Source organism: Pelodiscus sinensis, chromosome 1 (genome assembly GCF_049634645.1).
Source record: "Pelodiscus sinensis isolate JC-2024 chromosome 1, ASM4963464v1, whole genome shotgun sequence".
Classification (NCBI taxonomy): domain Eukaryota; kingdom Metazoa; phylum Chordata; order Testudines; family Trionychidae; genus Pelodiscus; species Pelodiscus sinensis.
Genome location: NC_134711.1, coordinates 153,521,291 through 153,532,762, shown reverse-complemented (window position 1 = coordinate 153,532,762; position 11,472 = coordinate 153,521,291). Strand labels below are relative to the sequence as shown.

At 39.5% G+C, this 11,472-nt stretch overlaps 1 protein-coding gene across 3 annotated transcripts in view; it reads right to left on the bottom strand.

Annotated features, from left to right (window-relative positions):
* Positions 1 to 11,472, bottom strand: part of ALCAM (activated leukocyte cell adhesion molecule) — a 179,667-nt gene that overhangs the window by 112,642 nt on the left and 55,553 nt on the right. The gene's annotated exons all lie outside the window — the stretch shown is intronic.

Genomic DNA, 11,472 nt, shown 5'->3' with positions numbered 1-11,472 from the left:
GTCCTCCTCAGACACACACCAGATTTCATAAATAAGCCAGAAAGGGGTTCCTGGTGCAATTCAGTGTCCAGTCCCAACATTACAAATAAGATAAAAGGTTACTCAAGCCTGAGAGGTAAGCCCATTACTGTTTCAGACACAATGTACCAACAAGGGGACACATGTATTTAAGGTTGTATTCTCCTCTCAGAACAAGTTTCATACACATTTGATATCTGGCCTTACAATAATCATCATCATCAAAAAAGGAGAGAGAGCAGAAAAGAGAAAGGGTTTGTCTGCTACACCTAGTCTCTGTGTTTGTTAGGAGTCACCTGTCTGAAAAGCTAGGATTTTATATACCGTACAGTTCATTATCACTTCCAGAAGGGGGCGGGAGGAGAACAGTGAAATGAGGCTTTCAGGACCAATGGGGAAAAGTTTAAGAAAATATTATACTTTACAAGTAACTTTGTAATAAAAACCAATAGCCCTGACACCAAGCACAAAGCATCCTAATCAGCAATCTCAAAGGCAGGTTACAGGAAACATAAGAGAATAATAATAGAGATGTAGCCGTGTTAGTCCTCTCTTTTGTTTCAGCAAGACCAGACTATGCAGCACTTTAAAGACTAATAAGATGGTTTATTAGGTGATGAGCTTTCATGAGCCATAAAAGCTCATCACCTAATAAACCATCTTTTTAGTCTTTAAAGTGCTGCATAGTCCTCTCTCTCGTTTCCATGAGAGAGAATGGCACTACTGCAACATGCTATGCTGCCCTTTTCTCCAGAACTGGCTGAAATCTCTCTTTGCAGGAGCTTTGAGAGCCTTCCAACTCTGTGGATGGGAAGCAGGTAGACTCTGGCACCAACCTTGTTTGATCGCATTCTTCAACTCTCAGAATGTGAGGGACAAACCAGCATAAACGAGTATTAAACTGCCTGGCTTCCTCACAACTCAGTAGGGCTCCTCTAGAAAAGTTTGGGATACCTACAGAAAGAGGAATCTTTGGGTGTAACAGTTGGAGGTACAAGGTCTCGGATAATCTCCTGAGCTGTAATGCACTGAGGGGTGATGTTTCTCCTTCCAGTAATAGGAAAGTTAAAGAACAAATAATACAGACTACCACCACTGGCTTGAATTACTGTCAAGCAGGGGAGCATAGAGCCAAGTGTTTGCAATTATGGTATAGAGACTTAAGGGGCTGGTCATGATGCCTTATGAATAATTTTGTAATAATTTTGTACTATTTTTAGCCAGACTAGAGGCATTCATAAATTTCTTATTTCAAGATAGGGAGTTATTTTCACTAACATGACATTTAAAAAAGGAATCAAATATTTCTGAAATTGTGTGTGCGCGTGCATCCCGAAAGATCTCCAAAACGGTAAAAGCTAGAAACATCAACATTTGCAGAAATACTACTGATTTCCTGACTTAAATAACTGGATTGGTTATATCTCAAAATCGGTTCCCTCGAGAACCCCAATTGGGCCCACTGATAATTCCAAAAGATCTCCAATATGCTAAGAGCTAGAAACACCAAATTTTGAACAGATACTACTGGTTTCCTCATTTAAATAACTGGATTGGTTATATTCTCTCCAGAGCCCCAATTGGGCCCACTGCTCATTAGCTTTTAGTAGCGCCCGATCATAGGCATTTGCTGGACTCTTCTGTTAAGCATGTCACAAACTTCAACGCCGAGATCCTAGAGGAAAAAGCATGTGGGCACCTGCAGCACCATCAAAGGAAAACCCATGGGCGAGAGGCTGCAGTGGGGCAGAGAATCAGCAACCTCCCCTATACTAGGGCACCAGCAGGTCTCCAGGACAGACCCAAATGTGGCTGATGCTGAGGCTGGGGTCTAGCCTTGCTAATTGTGGCTGGGAGAAGCCTCCAGCTATCACAGCCTCTCAACATCTTCACCCAGCCAGGCTCTAACTGAACCCTTTCTGGAAATTAAAGTTGCTTCCCTCTCCCCACACCCAAATGAGCCATCCCACCACTCGCCCTCCTTTGGGCTGCGTGTGTTCTCCTGGCAGGGCTGTGTGTGTTATCAGCAAGTGCCACGGGCATTATGCACTTTGCAGCATTCAGCTCACAGTACAAAGAGGGGGTAGGTAGGAGGACAAGGTTTTGAGCACCGTGGAGCCTGAGGAGGACACGGTACACTCAGAATAGCCTATTCTCGTTAGAACAGGTATGTTCAGGCGCTGTATGTTCTGATCATCTAGATATCACTCACTGCACCTGGTCTGAAGGTGTTTCGCTTTGATCAATGCAACCAGTCCAGCTGCCGCTAGGAAGTCCATTCACATTGCCCCATGGAGCATGCACTGAAGGCGCTTGGGGAGCAGCTACTTGGGGAGCAGTGGTTTGCTGCTGCTGCAGAGCCCAGGAGACATCCCCACCATTATTCAGGGCTTTTGGGAAGGAGGCTGCAGGCATTGGTTTGCATAGAGTCTTTAAGGGAAGATGGGCCGATGGGCCTTCCTGATTTGTGGGGATTGAGAAGAGAGACCCTATGGGATTTGTCATTTTGTAAGCACCTCACTAGCTATGTTAATTTCTTAAAGTAATATATCAGAGAAAAGTATTTCCAATAAAACATGCTATGTTAATGTAATTGAAATAGTTCATTCATTACTATATTTTCCCCGGGCCACGCTGGGTATTTCCGCTAGTAAAACAATAATTGGGAGGGGAAACCACCCTGAAAGGTTTTTAGTATAACAGGAAAGGACTCATAGCTAGCAAAGCCAGCAGTCTGCCTGAGATAAGAGCTGCAAGCCACTTCCATAAAGTGATGAAGGGGGGCAGGGGAACAACAAAGATAAAACACCTAGTCATTGTAGGTCCCAAACACCACTTTCTCTTGGGTCACTCTCTCAGTCATCACCTTCCCCTCCCTTTCCTAGCCTATTCATGAGAAAAAAAAGTTTAGATTCTGCGAGTCCTTTGACATGTGGGCAGAGAGGAAATCTGTCCTGCCAATCTTAGCTGATAAAAAGAGGCCTAAGGGACTAAATAGGATCTTTAACACATTCGTATGATTCATGTTCATATTAGGGAAGTCTCTGATGTGCACCCCAGAAATGACTTCAGCAGGCATTTAGATCCAGACCAGTAAGTAGCGGGGAAAGGAAATTTCTGGGAAATATGCACTGGTAACAGATTAGGTCACAGCAAATTTTTGCATGTGTCCACATTAAATATTCCTTTAAATTATTTTACTAGTATATTGTAATTTTCAATTAACTTTAATTTATAAAAATATTTTGTTAAGCAGTGTTAAAATATTAAATCTTTGCTGAATGTTAAAACATAAGATTACATTTCAAGACCCAGGGGAATTTTAAAAAAATATTGTAGAAGATAATATATATTTTAAGTTCCATTCTATGCAGTGTCTGTACAGGCTAGACATTATTTGTTACACATGCAGGGTCAGCTATACATCTGATCCATATATAGAATTACTACTACAAAAATGGTCACTATACATAAACACAGGGTAATAATTAGGCCCTTACTCTGTCAAGATTAGTCTAAATATTAGAATAAATATTTTGTTTCATTTTTTTCAGGGTTAGGTAGCATGTCAGTTGTTGACATGCTGAAGCTCATTCCAGAGCAAAAGGCAGTGAAAGTAGGGAGCTGAAAATATACCATAATCAATACAACAATTTCTGCTTCTTTCGTTTTCACTCTATTAATTTAAGCAACAAGTTATGTGAAATGAACAAAAATGTTGCCTTTTGCAGCATCTCAGTGAGTGTTAGAAAAATACGTGCTTGAATGCAGAATTTAAATATTGGTAGGAGAAATCCCTCTTTTGAACTTATGGCAGTTTTATAAAACTTTTGAGCAAGTCAGGAGGAAAATGTTTTATGCTTGGTAAAAATCATTCAATCATCCATGTCAGTGTTTGCAAAACATGCCAGATTATTCCCTCCAGACACCAAGATATAGCCATGGTAATGTAAATATCTCTGCTCTACCACAACACATGCCTCAAACCCTAACCCGGAGAAATCCTAGGAGTCAGGATGGTCTTCAGAGCTATTCAGCCCTTTGCTTTTGTATGAGGAGACTTCCATTTTCACGTCAATTGTTATTTAATAGTATCAGTTATATTTCACATAGAAATTGGACAGAGGTCACCTCTTTATATCAGCTTGAGTTATCTGTCGGATGTTATATCCACCTTACAAGCAAAACTTTCCATGCTTTCAGTTTAGGATCTGGCACTTACTGTTCATTTGTGTCAGCTCTCTCAATTTTTTCCTCATTGTTTCTTTTCAAAGTCCCACTTCCAGTCCCAAAGCTATACACCAGAGGAAAGCCTCACTGGAGTTTAACATGACAATAATAATACATAGATTTTAAAAAAAAAAAGTACATACGAGCTGGAACATTTAAAAAGCTTGTTTAGACAAAGCAAATTGCATTAACACTTTGTAACTGGGCGAGCTGAAACTTAGGGAGAAACTTCATCAGCACCACTGTGTGACCCTGATGAAAGTTTTTATATATATATATATTAAAAAAAGGTGCAATGTGAGATTTCCCCTCCATAATTACCTTACTAATTTGAAATAATCATAACTCATTAGGAAGTTTGTTCATTTTAAAGTCAGTAATAATTAAACATTGATCTTTGACATACATTCTTTGACCTTTTGCACCTTTAATGGGCATCTGAGGCCTTGAAACTCCCTAGAAACAAAGCCTACATCTCTCTTATCTTTCAGATGTCCCTAAGGCAGAATTTAAAAAGCTCCTTTAGAACAGAAAGGAACACTGTATTTAAGGAGATCATACACTGGGAATGTGTTAACAGCTGCATTTATGGTAATGACTTGGAGATGAAAGTCCTACATGCTTACCAGTCTTCAGAATCACTTTTCTGCATTAAAGAAAAAGGTTAAAATGGTCCTTACCTTGTCAATGGTAATGGAACACACAGAACTGAACCTATATAATCGTATAAAGGCTCAATTCATACCAATTTAATCTTTGTATTGCACGAACATTTCACATATCATTGTATATGATGCTGAATATGCTCCAAAATTACCTTAGGGACTGAAAGGTTATATTATAAAAACTTAAAGGTGCACAACACTTCCAGCATTCACTTGATGTGTACAGTTCCCCCTCCTTCCTGGCAATATGCCTCATTAACAACTGCATCTAGTACTTGTACATCTAAACTCTATGCAACTGATTAGTTTGATTTGATAAATAAAGATAAAGTAAAGTGCATTTCAAACTTTACCTGATATTCACAAGCCTTTTACATGGCATGGTTCCTGGCTTTTTTAGCAGAGTTTGCAACAGAACCAATTGAACAGTGCTAAAGAATTACTCTGAATGTTACTGATTATATGGCACTAACATAACATTAAACACATGCCTGAGAAAGTAAATACATTTCTTCAAAGAAACTATAATCTGATGAGCACAATTTATACAGTTACACTTCTAACATTGCTTCACACACAGGGCTTCAAAATTTTAAGTAGACGTGGTCAGGAATTTTTCCTCCCAAATGATTCTCATTAAAAATGCGCCTTTCACAAACATCCAAATCTTTCATAAGAAAATTTTAATTGACTCAAAATTGACAGCCCTTGACAGCTCCCCAGCCACCTACCTGGAAGGCTTCCATCAGAATGAAGGTGAAACTGGCAAGAGCCTTCCACAAGGGCTACCAAAGGCTAAGCTCTCTGCCTCCTTGGCCTCCAGCCTTCCTGCCAAGTTCGAACCCAGATTACCTCTCTGTCTTTGAAGCCTAGGGTAAGACTCCAGGCACTCAACCTCCCCCACCTCACAGAGCTGCAGAGAAGTTGGAAGGCAGAGCAGCCAGGCTGCCTTCCTTAGTAGAAGCCAAAGTGTGAAGCAGGAGGGACATGCACCATGAAACTAAAGAGAAATTTCTGGGAGACAAGGGTGTCTCCTGTCACCCTTTTCCTTTAAATGTCTTTCTGCGTAAGTGTCACGATTTCTGCTTTTTCTCCCAGTTTGGGGCATTCCTTCCCCCTTCCTTCCCCTCCAAACCCAGAAATTTTCCAGGGAGTTCCATTTTCTGGCTAGTTCAATTTTCAAGCTCCTAACTGAACAACAAAACAAAACAAACCCCACACAGTATTTTCCTGCTTGACTATTACAGCTGCTTGTGCTCCCTAAAAAAAATGAAACCAAATTGTTAAACTGAGGTAACATAAAATAAAGGTGCATGATAAATACATTTAACTATCCCGCTGTGGTCAATAATCCATCTCTTTAGTATTTAACTTTCTCTCTCAAATAGATGCTTTTGTTTTTAAAAAGCCACCTAGAGAAGAAATGTATTTCTCCCTTTACATTAATATGGAATTTCCCCACATAATCCCTTTACTCAGAAAGAGTAAGACTGAGACCTACAATGGTGATAACTTTTCAGTATGTGTCATTGTCATGGGTTTAAAGTCTGTTATTTCTTAATCTTGTAAAGCACAGAAATAGGAGCTCTATGTCATTGGAAAGAAAAAGAAAGATTCCTAGCCTCCTAAGGACCTTTGTGTCTTGCTCTGGGAAGACCCCAGATACTGGACCTTAATCTTTTTATGGCTTCCGCTGAGGAATGTAAGGACTCCAGTTAAATAAATCCTCCATCTGGTGATAAGAAAAGTAGTTCCAAATTGATTTTCTGTAACCTGTGGCATTTATAGAATACATAGTATGCTAAAAATGTTTATCAGTATGATTTTAGGATAGGTCTATTGCTCCTACAGATGCCATGGCCCTGACTGCATCTTCAAAGAAAATACTCACGAGAGGGACTCTGGGAAAGGAAAATTCAGCAAGGATCAGCTCATGCTGTTTGTGCTAAACCATGAGAGAAGGAAGGAAAAGGAGTTTGCTTCCAAAGAATAGCAATTCCATCCCTAAAAATCATTTTCACTGAGGCCAAGGCTGTTCACAGGGAAGCTCTATGTTTCTGCCTTAGCTGGAGAGTCCTTTATCCTCTAAAGGAGCTATGCAGATACCCCATTCCACCCTCTGTCAGCTAGTCAATTTATAGACTCTGTACCTCTTGAAGAGACAGCAATTACTGACTGTGACTGCGGGGGGGGGGGGGGGGGGGGCGGAGCAAAGCTACTATGGAATGACTGACCCCACAGTGCAAGTATACAAACTGTTTACTGCAGAAGACCAAAGCAAAACAAAACAAACAACCCAATGATTTTTTTAAAATGAGTTTTCATTTCTCTTAATCTCCTGTAGGAACTGCCCCACTTGCTCAAAACTGTTTATAAATAAACAGTCAGTTATGGGGATTCCATAACTTTCCTTGGAAGCCTATTTTAGAACTTACCTATCCTTAAAGTTAGACCGTTCTTCTGAAGATCTAACCTAAATGTCTTACTGCAGAATAAGTTTGTTACTTCTTGTCCTACTTTCAGTTAACACAGAGGAATTGATCACATGTTATTTGTAACAGCTCTTAATATAAATTGAAGTCTTACCAGGTGCCCGCCCATTTCTTTTCCTCAAAATTATACATGCCAATTTATTTTTTAACTTTTTTGCGCCTCCTAGATTAGGTTTTCTAAACCTCTTATCAGGAGAATGCTGCTTTTATGGAACTCTTCACACTCCTTTTCCCCCATCCTGTGATACACACATGAGAAGCATGAGGCTCAGTCTCTGGGGAACCCTCAAGGTTTTGATTCTGCTTTTTTTCTGGATTATTTCTCACTCCCCCATATTTTTCCCCCACCCAAAATAAGAGGTTTGAGAGTAAATTTGATATTAAATCACTCAACTTTTTCTCAAGTGGTATACAAACTATGCTTTCTAGTTAGCTACCAAGCTTTTTGAGATCCAGGAGCAAATTATCTCAACACTATTCGGTCATCTGCTCCAGGAAATGGTTAAGATATTACTTAAAAATTGATGTTTTGTTCTAGTATAAGTATCTGGGAGTCACTTACTCAGCCCCTATACACTGGCCTGGAGCCCAGATAAAGTCAAACTCATGAGCGAGTTCCTTTGCTATATTGATCAGGGCCTTAAATTAGTAAATCTTATTGCAGAATACTGGACAAGCTACTTCATTTTGACCTCATAAACCAGCACACAGATTCTAATCAAAAGAACTACTGATAATTATCTTTACCAGTATAAAATCTGTGATAAGTGTAAATTCATAAATTAAATCCTTGATATGTGCATATATCCAATGAAGTAGTAGGAGCATGTAGGTCTGAATATATTTTATTCACAAAGGATAAATCCTGGTGAAAAGACAGGAAACAAAGGGTAGGAATAAATGGTAAGTTTTCCGAGTGGAGAGGGGTAACTAATGGGGTCCTCCAAGGGTCTGTGCTGGGACCCATCCTGTTTATTTATAAATGATCTAGAGAAAGGGGTAAACAGTCAGGTGGCAAACTTTGCAGATGATACCAAACTGCTCAAGATAGTTAAGAGCAAATCAGACTGAACAGCTTCAAAAACATCTCACCAAACTAAGTGACAGGGCATCAAAGTGGCAAATTAAATTGAATGTTGATAAACATAAAATAATGCACACTATACATACAGTAGGGCTACATCTATACTGCACTGTTTTGCACAAGAAACGTGAAAATCAGATGAAGCGTGGAATATCGCCACGCCTCATTTAAGGAGCCATGTAGATGGCTCCTTTTTGCGCAAAAGCCTCTTGCACAAAAAGTGGCTGCTCATTAATTATGCAAATGAGGCATGGTGATATTCCACGCTTGCCTCGTTTGCATGTTTCTTGTGCAAAATAGCACAGTATAGACGTAACCTAGGATGGGGTCTAATTAGCTACAACTACTCGAGAGAGATCATGGAGGCATCATGGATAGTTCTCTGAAAACATCCACTCAGTATGCAGAGGCAGTCAAAAAAGCTAATAGAATGTTAGGAATAATTAAAATAGGGATAGTGAATAAAACAGAGAATATCTTATTGCCCCCATATAAAACCATGGTACACTCCCATCTTGAATACTGCGTACGGATGTCACCTCATCTCAAAAAAGATATATTGGCATTGGAAGATGTTCAGAAAAGGGCAACAAAAATGATTAGGGGTTTGGAACAGGTCCCATATAAAAAGAGATTAAAAGACTTGACTTTTCAGTTTAGAAAAGAGGAGACCAAGGGGAAGATATGATAGAGGTCTATAAAATCAATACTGGTGTGGAAAAAGTGAAGAAAAGTTATTTACTCATTCCCACAATATAGGAACTAGGGGTCACCAACTAGGCAGCAGGTTTAAAATAAACAAAACAAAGGTTTTCTTCACTCAGCACACTGTCAACCTGTGGAATTGCTTGCCAGAGGATGTTGTGAAGACTAGGATTTTAACAGGGATCAAAAAAGAGCTAGATAGATTCATGGAGGTTAGGTCCATCAATGGCTATTAGCCAGGATGGGTAGGAAAGGTGTCCCCAGTCTCTGTTTGGAGGTGGATGACGGGAGGGGGGTTCACATGATGATTAACTGTTGTGATCCCTCCCTTTGGGGCATCTGGTATTGGCCACTGTTGGCAGACAGGATACTGGGCTAGATGGACCTTTGGTCTGACCCAGTATGGCCGATCTTATGATGGATTTTTTTTAAATAAAGGAATTATTATAGACCAGCCTGATTCTTCCATCAAAAGTGTTACAGCAAGAATGACCATTACTCACCCTTGTTATGATAATACAGGATGAATTTATGGTGCATAAATTTAGCAATTTCTGGTGACAAAAAATGGTCAGTAATTGTTTACCTGCCCCCTTCGTCCACTAATGTCTTGCCAGAGTGATACCGATGGTTTGCCCAAAGGGCAGTACAACAAACACCGCCCTTCTCTGAAAAAGAGAAAAACTTTAGAGGCTGTATCCAAAGTGCTTTGTTGGGTTTGGAAAAAAACAACCATTAATGGTATAAAAGTTCTTCACTCTTCCATCCTTTAGTTCAAGAATAAAATTAATAGGCCTAAAAGTACTAATGTCTATGAAGTGCTCTAGTTTGCCCAAGTAATTTTTGGGGGCTCTCTAATACACTAAAACCGTGGTCCACAACACGGCGCCCGGTGGGTGAACGGCCACGCCCCCGGGCGCCCGGCAACCTCAAAAGGTTGGGGACCACTGCTCTAAAAGACAGTGAAGAAATAATCTCATATTATAAAGCCTAACTGATCTATCTCCATTTCAGTTCAATACATGAAGGCAAACCAATCACACAATAATCAAAATGCTTACTGCTAATTTTTCATGCTAAGTTATTCAAACTTAAGGTTTCATTGTACCCTCAAATCATCACCGCAAATTTCCAAGGTTAGGAATAATCTTTCATACGCAGGGTTGCTAGAAACCTCTATGCTACCACTGTACAAGCCCGATTCTTCCATCCTTTGATCCACTGAGTTTGAGATGTGTGCTATCCTTTCACCAAATATTTAGAGAGAGGAACGTGTCTAGTAACAAATCATTAGGAACCTAAATAAATTTCAAGGAATGGGACTGGTAGTTAATATACTCATTTTCAGAAACAGATAGTGAATATTTAAAAATAAAAATGCAGCACAGAGTGCGCACACACACACACACACACACACACACACACACACACACACACACACACCATTTAGACTATTCAAATTTGATATTTGTTTGGCCACAAAGCCAATGTGAAGTGTCTTCAATCCTTTTTTGTAACAGCATTTCATTTTTAAATAGCCTTAGTAGTATGTATGCATATAGCTTAAGCATCTACCTTTTGAGCAAATACAACATTTGATAAGCCCACACAATAATGAAATTCACAAGACTCTAGCTTTAGAATTTTTTACAAGATCTACTTTCCAGATTGTGTTGAAAAAACACATTGAAGGTTACCAGGTAATCACTGCTAAACAGCAGAAGAAAGATTGTTAGTGATGGATTTTGTAATATAACCAGCTGGCAGAATCTAAGTTATAAATGAGCTCAAGCACTTTTTTTTTTAATTGATTGAAAAACAGCAGAAATTTCTTATGAATTGTGTGGGCTTGCCCTGTAAGCAAACTGTCAATACCCATTTCAGCTCTCTTCTTGTATATTAGATTAGATCTGTTCATATATTCTGCTGTGAAATGTAGTTTAAAAGACTGAACCTAAAGTTAGCTCTCCTATTCCTCCTACTGCACCATCATTAAAAGCCACCTGCACATATACATTTAAATACACTAATTTTAGGGTTGTGTTGAATGCCTCAGTAAGGAAGCTAAACTGTACAAGGCTAATTTCACTGATTAGGCTGATGAAGGAAATTCAGCACAACCATACATCTCTTCCTCCCTCATTTGTTTGATACTAGGTACCTTAAGTTGCCTACTACTAGCTCTCATTCTGTTGTGACATCCCATTAATCTCACAGCTCCCATTAAACCCTGTTATCGGAGCATAAAACCTGCCTAACAGTTAAATGGCATTATTGT